General features: G+C 63.3%; 2 non-coding genes across 2 annotated transcripts; both read right to left on the bottom strand.

Moving 5' to 3' along the window:
• Positions 1–2,985: 2,985 nt before the first annotated feature.
• LOC131864622 (5S ribosomal RNA) lies at positions 2,986–3,104 on the bottom strand. The gene has a single exon (XR_009363387.1). It is a non-coding gene; the product is annotated as a 5S ribosomal RNA (ribosomal RNA).
• Positions 3,105–10,921: 7,817 nt separating this feature from the next.
• On the bottom strand, positions 10,922–11,040 carry LOC131864626 (5S ribosomal RNA). Its single transcript, XR_009363391.1, has one exon. It is a non-coding gene; the product is annotated as a 5S ribosomal RNA (ribosomal RNA).
• Positions 11,041–11,285: the final 245 nt, after the last annotated feature.

Genomic DNA, 11,285 nt, shown 5'->3' with positions numbered 1-11,285 from the left:
GTTATTGGAGCGCCGCCTCTTTTTTTGTCGGAGCGTTTGGTGGGGTTTCTCGCATTGGCTCTTCCGAGGCCCGGTTGCCACCCTGGCGCGCACGAAGTCGGAAGTAGGGTTAATTGCCCGGGTGCGCACCTTTGCCAGGGTGGGCACCTTACCTGGGCTGCGCACCAGGGCGGGCTCAAGATGGCACGCGCGTTCCGTTTTTTTCACTATCTTTCAAAACGGAAATTTTAAAATCTCCTTTTTTTTTTGCCTTTTCTGGAAATTAGTGAAGGCAGCGCATCAAAGGTGCGCACCTCGCTGCCCACCTTGGTGTGCTCTGAGGTGCGCACCCGGGAGCGCTACGAAGTGTGCTCCAAGGTGCGGCGTGCACGTTGTCGGAGCCCGGTTTGCCCCGGGTGCGCACCTCGCCTGCACCTTGGCCGGGGTGGGCACCTTGGCTGGGTTTGCCCAGGGTGCGCTCCGAAGCGGGGTTACTGGAGCGCCCCCTCTTTTTTTGTCAGAGCGTTTGGTGGGGTTTCTCGCATTGGCTCTTCCCAGGCCCGGTTGTTGGGTGCGCTCCCACCCTGGCGCGCGCGAAGTTGGAAGTTGGGTTAATTGCCCGGGCGCGCACCTTCGCCAGGGTGGGCACCTTGGTGCGCACACCTTGGCTGGGCTGCGCACCAGGGCGGGCTCAAGATGGCACCAGCATTCCCTTTTTCTCACTATCTTTCAAAACGGAAATTTTAAAATCTCATTTTTTTTTTGCCTTTTATGGAAATTAGTGAAGGCATCGCATCAAAGGTGCGCACCTCGCTGCCCACCTTGGTGTGCTCCGAGGTGCCCACCACGGTGCGCAACGCCGGTGCGAACCCGGGAGCGCCCCGATGTGTGCTCCAAGGTGCGGCGTGCACGAAGTCGGACCCCGGTTTGCCCCGGGTGCGCACCTCGCGTGCACCTTGGTGCGCACACCTTGGCTGGGTTGCGCGGCCTGGTGGGCACCATGGTGCGCACCAAGGAGCGCTCCGAAGTGTGCTCCAAGGTGCGGCGTGCACGAAGTCGGAGCCCGGTTTGCCCCGGGTACGCACCTCGCGTGCACCTTCGCCGGGGTGGGCACCTCGGCTGGGTTGCGCGCCCTGGTGCGCACCAAGGAGCGCTCCGAAGTGTGCTCCAAGGTGCGGCGTGCACGAAGTCGGAGCCCGGTTTGCCCCGGGTGCGCACCTTCGCCGCGGTGCGCACCATGGCGTGCACGAAGTCGGAGCCCGGTTTGCCCCGGGTGCGCACCTCGCGTGCACCTTCGGCGGGGTTGCGCGCCCTGGTGGGCACCATGGTGCGCACCAAGGAGCGCTCCGAAGTGTGCTCCAAGGTGCGGCGTGCACGAAGTCGGAGCCCGGTTTGCCCCGGGTGCGCACCTCGCGTGCACCTTCGGCGGGGTTGCGCGCCCTGGTGGGCACCATGGTGCGCACCAAGGAGCGCTCCGAAGTGTGCTCCAAGGTGCGGCGTGCACGAAGTCGGAGCCCGGTTTGCCCCGGGTGCGCACCTCGCGTGCACCTTCGCCGCGGTGGGCACCATGGCGTGCACGAAGTCGGAGCCCGGTTTGCCCCGGGTGTGCACCTCGCGTGCACCTTCGCCGGGGTGGGCACCTCGGCTGGGTTGCGCGCCCTGGTGCGCACCAAGGAGCGCTCCGAAGTGTGCTCCAAGGTGCGGCGTGCACGAAGTCGGAGCCCGGTTTGCCCCGGGTGCGCACCTCGCGTGCACCTTCGCCAGGGTGGGCACCTCGGTGCGCACACCTTCTCAATGTTTTCTTGCCTTTTCTGGAAATTGGTGAAGGCAGCGCATCAAAGGTGCGCACCTCGGTGTGCTCCGAGGTGCGAACCCGAGAGCGCTCCGAGGTGCCCACGAAGTCGAAAGTCGGGTTAATTGCATTGTTTTCCCCGGGTGCGCTCCGAGGTGCGCAACATCGGCGCGCACCAAGGAGGGCTCCGAAGTGTGCTCCAAGGTGCGCACGATGGCGTGCACCTCTGGTGCGCACGATTCGGAGCTCGGTTTGACCGGGGTGCGCACACCTTGGCTGGGTTGCGCACCTTTTGTGCGCTCCAAGGTGCGCACGAAGTCGGAGCTCGGTTTGCCCCGGGTGCGCACCTTCGCCAGGGTGCGCACCTTGATGCGCACGCCTTGGCTGGGCTGCGCACCTTGGTGGGCGCCATGGTGCGCACCTTTCGTGCGCTCCAAGGTGCGCACGAAGTCGGAGCTCGGTTTGCCCCGGGTGCGCACCTTGGTGGGCGCCATGGTGCACTCCGAGGTGCCCAAGATTGGTGCGCACCAAGGAGCGCTCCGAAGTGCGCTCCAAGGTGCGCGCGAAGTCGAAAGTTGGGTTAATTGTCCGGTTTGCCTCGGGTGCGCACCTTGCGTGCACCTTCGCCAGGGTGGGCGCCTTGGTGCGCACACCTTGGCTGGGCTGCGCACACCTTGGCACCCGCGTTTCCTTCATTTTAAATTTTTTTTTTTTACAATCTCTCAAGTGGGAAATTCTATAATCTCAACTTTTTTTGCCTTTTCAGGAAACTTTTGAATGGAGCGCATCATTGGTGCGCTCCGAAGTGTGCTCCAAAGCTCTCTCCAGCTGCGTGCACCTGCCCCGGCCGCGCACCCGGCCCCGCCCAGCTTCGCTCACCTGTCCCGGGCGTCTGGTGCGGAACCTTAGAGTAAGAAACATCACCGTGCACCTTGGCCAACGTGCGCGACTCGACCGAGCGCGCACTGGCATAGGTGCACACCGATTTCACCTGGGTGCGCGCGCAGCACCTCGGGCGCACCGGGGTGCGCGCACAACGCCCGGGTTGCACCGTGGCCTGTGTGCTCGGGGCGCCTCGGGTGCGCGCTCGGTGTCGCCCCCGCGCGCGCGGTAGTGCGGGCAGCGCACCCCGGCCCGGCCCGGCCCCGACGAGAACGCAAACGGGCAAAAGGTTTATTCAAATAGCATTGCGATGCCCGGCGAAAAACTAAAAAAGGGTGCAACACCGGGACTTCCCGGGAGGTCACCCATCCCAGTACTACTCCGGCCCAAGCGCGCTTAACTGCGGAGTTCTGATGGGATCCGGTGCACTAACGCTGGTATGATCGCACCCGTTATGAGCTTGTCGCAGTGTGTACTTAGCAAACCGCGACCCACGTGCGAATCCACCCCGGCCACCCACCCCCGTCGAGGTGCACACCCTCCCTCGCGAAGTGCGCCCCGTTCGCCAAGTGTGAGCCCTGCCCGGGTGCGCGCACCTTGCTAGGGCGTCGGGTGTGCACCCGGCCCGGCCTACGTGCATGCACCTGTAGGGGGCGTCGTGTGCGTGCAGTGTCCCGTCTGCAACGCGGTGCCCACACACCACCTCGGGCGCAACGACCTGCGCTCACATGTGGGCCGAGTGCACCTTGGTGCATGTTCGGGGCGCCTCGGGTGCACGCTCGATCTTGCCCCGGTGCACCAAGGCGCTCGGTTTGCCCCGGGTGCGCACTTGGTGCAAGGTGGGCACCCAAAATAGGGATCAAGCACCAAAACACAAGTTTCGGGATGCAAAATGGGACCCAAGGACCACAAATGCGTTCCAAGACCCATGATGGGTCCACGAGAACAAAAATGTGTTCCGAGACTTAATAAACAAATATTGGGTTTTAGGAGAAGAAACATGCTCTGATGCCCAAAACGAGAATCGACCCCGAAAAGGCCACAGGCCAAAAGTGGGATGCGAGACAAAAAAAAATGGGACCCGAGGACCAAAATTGGGTTCCCAGGTCGAAGACAGGGCAACCGGACAAGAAACGACCTCTAAGGCTCGAAATGAGTCCCGACGACTAAAACTTGACAAGAAGCACCCATCAGGCACCCAACTCGACACCCATGGGATGCCGACCCACCCGGGCTTCCACCTAGCACACCTTGGCACCCACCCACCCTCGCACCCAACCTCGCACCCAACTTAGCACCTTTGAACCCACATTGGCACTCACCCTGACCCTGGCACCTTGGAACCCACATTGGCACTCACCTTGACCCTGGCACCCACCTTTGCACTCACCTTGGGACCCACCCTGGCTCCCACCTCGGCACCCACCCAGACACCCACCTTGGTTCCTTGGCACCCACCTTGGATCCTTGGCACCCACCCCGACACCCACCTTGGCACGCAACTTGGCTACTTGCCACCCACCTTGGCTCCTTGACGCCCACCCCGACAACCACCCCGTGACCTACCCTGGCTAGGGTTGGTGCACACCCACCCTGGTGCCCACCTTGGCACCCACCCTATGACCCACCTTGGCACGCACCTTAGTACCCACCCCGTTACCCACCCTAGGACCCACCCCGTGACCCACCTTGGCCAGGGTGGGTGCCTTGGTGCGCACAACTTGCCTGGGCTGCACACCAGGGCGGGCTCAAGATGGCACCCGCGTTCCGTTTTTTTCACTATCTTTCAAAACGGAAATTTTAAAATCTCATTTTTTTCTTTTTTTTGCCTTTTCTGGAAATTAGTGAAGGCAGGGCATCAAAGGTGCGCAATGCTGGTGCGAACCCGGGAGCGCTCCGATGTGTGCTCCAAGGTGCGGCGTGCACGAAGTCCGAGCCCGGTTTGCCCCGGGTGCGCACCTCGCGTGCACCTTCGCCGGGGTGAGCACCTTGGCTGGGTTGCGCGCCCTGGTGCGTACCAAGGAGCGCTCTGAAGTGTGCTCCAAGGTGCGGCGTGCACGAAGTCGGAGCCCGGTTTGCCCCGGGTGTGCACCTCGGGTGCGCACCTCGCGTGCACCTTCGCTGCGGTGGGCACCTTGGCTGGGTTGCGCGCCTTGGTGGGCACCATGCAGTGCACGAAGTCGGAGCCCGGTTTGCCCCGGGCGCGCACCTCCGCCAGGGTGGGCACCTTGGTGCGCACAACTTGCCTGGGCTGCGCATCAGGAAGGGCTCAAGATGGCACCCGCGTTCCGTTTTTTTCACTATCTTTCAGAACGGAAATTTTAAAATATCGTTTTTTTTTGCCTTTTCTGGAAATTAGTGAAGGCAGCGCATCAAAGGTGCGCAACGCTGGTGCGAACCTGGGAGCGCTCCGATGTGTGCTCCAAGGTGCGGCGTGCACGAAGTCGGAGCCCGGTTTGCCTCGGGTGCGCCCTGGTGGGCACCATGGTGCGCACCAAGGAGCGCTCCGAAGTGTGCTCCAAGGTGCGGCCTGCACGAAGTCGGAGCCCGGTTTGCCCCGGGTGTGCACCTCGGGTGGGCACCTTGGTGCGCATGCCTTGCCTGGGCTGCGCACCAGGGCGGGCTCAAGATGGCACCCGCGTTCCTTTTTTTTCACTATCTTTCAAAACGGAAATTTTAAAATCTCATTTTTTTTTGCCTTTTTCTGGAAATTAGTGAAGGCAGCGCATCAAAGGTGCGCACCTCGCTGCCCACCACGGTGCGCAACGCCGGTGGGCACCCGGGAGTGCTTCGAAGTGTGCTCCAAGGTGCTGCGTGCACGTTGTCGGAGCCCGGTTTGCCCCGGGTGCGCACCTCGCGTGCACCTTCGTCGGGGTGGGCACCTTGGCTTGGTTTGCCCCGGCTGCGCTCCGAAGCGGGGTTATTGGAGCGCCGCCTCTTTTTTTGTCGGAGCGTTTGGTGGGGTTTCTCGCATTGGCTCTTCCGAGGCCCGGTTGCCACCCTGGCGCGCACGAAGTCGGAAGTAGGGTTAATTGCCCGGGTGCGCACCTTTGCCAGGGTGGGACCTTACCTGGGCTGCGCACCAGGGCGGGCTCAAGATGGCACGCGCGTTCCGTTTTTTTCACTATCTTTCAAAACGGAAATTTTAAAATCTCCTTTTTTTTTTGCCTTTTCTGGAAATTAGTGAAGGCAGCGCATCAAAGGTGCGCACCTCGCTGCCCACCTTGGTGTGCTCTGAGGTGCGCACCCGGGAGCGCTACGAAGTGTGCTCCAAGGTGCGGCGTGCACGTTGTCGGAGCCCGGTTTGCCCCGGGTGCGCACCTCGCCTGCACCTTGGCCGGGGTGGGCACCTTGGCTGGGTTTGCCCAGGGTGCGCTCCGAAGCGGGGTTACTGGAGCGCCCCCTCTTTTTTTGTCAGAGAGTTTGGTGGGGTTTCTCGCATTGGCTCTTCCCAGGCCCGGTTGTTGGGTGCGCTCCCACCCTGGCGCGCGCGAAGTTGGAAGTTGGGTTAATTGCCCGGGCGCGCACCTTCGCCAGGGTGGGCACCTTGGTGCGCAAACCTTGGCTGGGCTGCGCACCAGGGCGGGCTCAAGATGGCACCAGCATTCCCTTTTTCTCACTATCTTTCAAAACGGAAATTTTAAAATCTCGTTTTTTTTTTGCCTTTTATGGAAATTAGTGAAGGCATCGCATCAAAGGTGCGCACCTCGCTGCCCACCTTGGTGTGCTCCGAGGTGCCCACCACGGTGCGCAACGCCGGTGCGAACCCGGGAGCGCCCCGATGTGTGCTCCAAGGTGCGGCGTGCACGAAGTCGGACCCCGGTTTGCCCCGGGTGCGCACCTCGCGTGCACCTTGGTGCGCACACCTTGGCTGGGTTGCGCGGCCTGGTGGGCACCATGGTGCGCACCAAGGAGCGCTCCGAAGTGTGCTCCAAGGTGCGGCGTGCACGAAGTCGGAGCCCGGTTTGCCCCGGGTGCGCACCTTCGCCGCGGTGGGCACCATGGCGTGCACGAAGTCGGAGCCCGGTTTGCCCCGGGTGCGCACCTCGCGTGCACCTTCGCCGGGGTGGGCACCTCGGCTGGGTTGCGCGCCCTGGTGCGCACCAAGGAGCGCTCTGAAGTGTGCTCCAAGGTGCGGCGTGCACGAAGTCGGAGCCCGGTTTGCCCCGGGTGTGCACCTCGGGTGCGCACCTCGCGTGCACCTTCGCTGCGGTGGGCACCTTGGCTGGGTTGCGCGCCTTGGTGGGCACCATGCAGTGCACGAAGTCGGAGCCCGGATTGCCCCGGGCGCGCACCTCCGCCAGGGTGGGCACCTTGGTGCGCACAACTTGCCTGGGCTGCGCACCAGGAAGGGCTCAAGATGGCACCCGCGTTCCGTTTTTTTCACTATCTTTCAGAACGGAAATTTTAAAATCTCGTTTTTTTTTGCCTTTTCTGGAAATTAGTGAAGGCAGCGCATCAAAGGTGCGCAACGCTGGTGCGAACCTGGGAGCGCTCCGATGTGTGCTCCAAGGTGCGGCGTGCACGAAGTCAGACCCCGGTTTGCCCCGGGTGCGCACCTCGCGTGCACCTTGGTGCGCACACCTTGGCTGGGTTGCGCGCCCTGGTGGGCACCATGGTGCGCACCAAGGAGCGCTCCGAAGTGTGCTCCAAGGTGCGGCGTGCACGAAGTCGGAGCCCGGTTTGCCCCGGGTGCGCACCTCGCGTGCACCTTCGCCGCGGTGGGCACCATGGCGTGCACGAAGTCGGAGCCCGGTTTGCCCCGGGTGCGCACCTCGCGTGCACCTTCGCCGGGGTGGGCACCTTGGTGTGCAGACCTTGGCTGGGTTGCGCGCCCTGGTGGGCACCATGGTGCGCACCAAGGAGCGCTCCGAAGTGTGCTCCAAGGTGCGGCCTGCACGAAGTCGGAGCCCGGTTTGCCCCGGGTGTGCACCTCGGGTGGGCACCTTGGTGCGCATGCCTTGCCTGGGCTGCGCACCAGGGCGGGCTCAAGATGGCACCCGCGTTCCTTTTTTTTCACTATCTTTCAAAACGGAAATTTTAAAATCTCATTTTTTTTTGCCTTTTTCTGGAAATTAGTGAAGGCAGCGCATCAAAGGTGCGCACCTCGCTGCCCACCACGGTGCGCAACGCCGGTGGGCACCCGGGAGTGCTTCGAAGTGTGCTCCAAGGTGCTGCGTGCACGTTGTCGGAGCCCGGTTTGCCCCGGGTGCGCACCTCGCGTGCACCTTCGTCGGGGTGGGCACCTTGGCTGGGTTTGCCCCGGCTGCGCTCCGAAGCGGGGTTATTGGAGCGCCGCCTCTTTTTTTGTCGGAGCGTTTGGTGGGGTTTCTCGCATTGGCTCTTCCGAGGCCCGGTTGCCACCCTGGCGCGCACGAAGTCGGAAGTAGGGTTAATTGCCCGGGTGCGCACCTTTGCCAGGGTGGGCACCTTACCTGGGCTGCGCACCAGGGCGGGCTCAAGATGGCACGCGCGTTCCGTTTTTTTCACTATCTTTCAAAACGGAAATTTTAAAATCTCCTTTTTTTTTTGCCTTTTCTGGAAATTAGTGAAGGCAGCGCATCAAAGGTGCGCACCTCGCTGCCCACCTTGGTGTGCTCTGAGGTGCGCACCCGGGAGCGCTACGAAGTGTGCTCCAAGGTGCGGCGTGCACGTTGTCGGAGCCCGGTTTGCCCCGGGTGCGCACCTCGCCTGCACCTTGGCCGGGGTGGGCACCTTGGCTGGGTTTGCCCAGGGTGCGCTCCGAAGCGGGGTTACTGGAGCGCCCCCTCTTTTTTTGTCAGAGCGTTTGGTGGGGTTTCTCGCATTGGCTCTTCCCAGGCCCGGTTGTTGGGTGCGCTCCCACCCTGGCGCGCGCGAAGTTGGAAGTTGGATTAATTGCCCGGGCGCGCACCTTCGCCAGGGTGGGCACCTTGGTGCGCACACCTTGGCTGGGCTGCGCACCAGGGCGGGCTCAAGATGGCACCAGCATTCCCTTTTTCTCACTATCTTTCAAAACGGAAATTTTAAAATCTCGTTTTTTTTTTGCCTTTTATGGAAATTAGTGAAGGCATCGCATCAAAGGTGCGCACCTCGCTGCCCACCTTGGTGTGCTCCGAGGTGCCCACCACGGTGCGCAACGCCGGTGTGAACCCGGGAGCGCCCCGATGTGTGCTCCAAGGTGCGGCGTGCACGAAGTCGGACCCCGGTTTGCCCCGGGTGCGCACCTCGCGTGCACCTTGGTGCGCACACCTTGGCTGGGTTGCGCGGCCTGGTGGGCACCATGGTGCGCACCAAGGAGCGCTCCGAAGTGTGCTCCAAGGTGCGGCGTGCACGAAGTCGGAGCCCGGTTTGCCCCGGGTACGCACCTCGCGTGCACCTTCGCCGGGGTGGGCACCTCGGCTGGGTTGCGCGCCCTGGTGCGCACCAAGGAGCGCTCCGAAGTGTGCTCCAAGGTGCGGCGTGCACGAAGTCGGAGCCCGGTTTGCCCCGGGTGCGCACCTTCGCCGCGGTGCGCACCATGGCGTGCACGAAGTCGGAGCCCGGTTTGCCCCGGGTGCGCACCTCGCGTGCACCTTCGGCGGGGTTGCGCGCCCTGGTGGGCACCATGGTGCGCACCAAGGAGCGCTCCGAAGTGTGCTCCAAGGTGCGGCGTGCACGAAGTCGGAGCCCGGTTTGCCCCGGGTGCGCACCTCGCGTGCACCTTCGGCGGGGTTGCGCGCCCTGGTGGGCACCATGGTGCGCACCAAGGAGCGCTCCGAAGTGTGCTCCAAGGTGCGGCGTGCACGAAGTCGGAGCCCGGTTTGCCCCGGGTGCGCACCTCGCGTGCACCTTCGCCGCGGTGGGCACCATGGCGTGCACGAAGTCGGAGCCCGGTTTGCCCCGGGTGCGCACCTCGCGTGCACCTTCGCCGGGGTGGGCACCTCGGCTGGGTTGCGCGCCCTGGTGCGCACCAAGGAGCGCTCCGAAGTGTGCTCCAAGGTGCGGCGTGCACGAAGTCGGAGCCCGGTTTGCCCCGGGTGCGCACCTCGCGTGCACCTTCGCCAGGGTGGGCACCTCGGTGCGCACACCTTCTCAATGTTTTCTTGCCTTTTCTGGAAATTGGTGAAGGCAGCGCATCAAAGGTGCGCACCTCGGTGTGCTCCGAGGTGCGAACCCGAGAGCGCTCCGAGGTGCCCACGAAGTCGAAAGTCGGGTTAATTGCATTGTTTTCCCCGGGTGCGCTCCGAGGTGCGCAACATCGGCGCGCACCAAGGAGGGCTCCGAAGTGTGCTCCAAGGTGCGCACGATGGCGTGCACCTCTGGTGCGCACGATTCGGAGCTCGGTTTGACCGGGGTGCGCACACCTTGGCTGGGTTGCGCACCTTTTGTGCGCTCCAAGGTGCGCACGAAGTCGGAGCTCGGTTTGCCCCGGGTGCGCACCTTCGCCAGGGTGCGCACCTTGATGCGCACGCCTTGGCTGGGCTGCGCACCTTGGTGGGCGCCATGGTGCGCACCTTTCGTGCGCTCCAAGGTGCGCACGAAGTCGGAGCTCGGTTTGCCCCGGGTGCGCACCTTGGTGGGCGCCATGGTGCACTCCGAGGTGCCCAAGATTGGTGCGCACCAAGGAGCGCTCCGAAGTGCGCTCCAAGGTGCGCGCGAAGTCGAAAGTTGGGTTAATTGTCCGGTTTGCCTCGGGTGCGCACCTTGCGTGCACCTTCGCCAGGGTGGGCGCCTTGGTGCGCACACCTTGGCTGGGCTGCGCACACCTTGGCACCCGCGTTTCCTTCATTTTAAATTTTTTTTTTTTACAATCTCTCAAGTGGGAAATTCTATAATCTCAACTTTTTTTGCCTTTTCAGGAAACTTTTGAATGGAGCGCATCATTGGTGCGCTCCGAAGTGTGCTCCAAAGCTCTCTCCAGCTGCGTGCACCTGCCCCGGCCGCGCACCCGGCCCCGCCCAGCTTCGCTCACCTGTCCCGGGCGTCTGGTGCGGAACCTTAGAGTAAGAAACATCACCGTGCACCTTGGCCAACGTGCGCGACTCGACCGAGCGCGCACTGGCCGAGGTGCACACCGATTTCACCTGGGTGCGCGCGCAGCACCTCGGGCGCACCGGGGTGCGCGCACAACGCCCGGGTTGCACCGTGGCCTGTGTGCTCGGGGTGCCTCGGGTGCGCGCTCGGTGTCGCCCCCGCGCGCGCGGTAGTGCGGGCAGCGCACCCCGGCCCGGCCCGGCCCCGACGAGAACGCAAACGGGCAAAAGGTTTATTCAAATAGCATTGCGACGCCCGGCGAAAAACTAAAAAAGGGTGCAACACCGGGACTTCCCGGGAGGTCACCCATCCCAGTACTACTCCGGCCCAAGCGCGCTTAACTGCGGAGTTCTGATGGGATCCGGTGCACTAATGCTGGTATGATCGCACCCGTTATGAGCTTGTCGCAGTGTGTACTTAGCAAACCGCGACCCACGTGCGAATCCACCCCGGCCACCCACCCCCGTCGAGGTGCACACCCTCCCTCGCGAAGTGCGCCCCGTTCGCCAAGTGTGAGCCCTGCCCGGGTGCGCGCACCTTGCTAGGGCGTCGGGTGTGCACCCGGCCCGGCCTACGTGCGTGCACCTGGAGGGGGCGTCGTGTGCGTGCAGTGTCCCGTCTGCAACGCGGTGCCCAC

Source organism: Cryptomeria japonica, unplaced genomic scaffold (genome assembly GCF_030272615.1).
Source record: "Cryptomeria japonica unplaced genomic scaffold, Sugi_1.0 HiC_scaffold_89, whole genome shotgun sequence".
NCBI classification, from domain to species: Eukaryota; Viridiplantae; Streptophyta; class Pinopsida; order Cupressales; family Cupressaceae; genus Cryptomeria; species Cryptomeria japonica.
The sequence above is the reverse complement of the archived record's forward strand: the minus strand, read 5'-3'. Positions and strand labels throughout refer to the sequence as shown.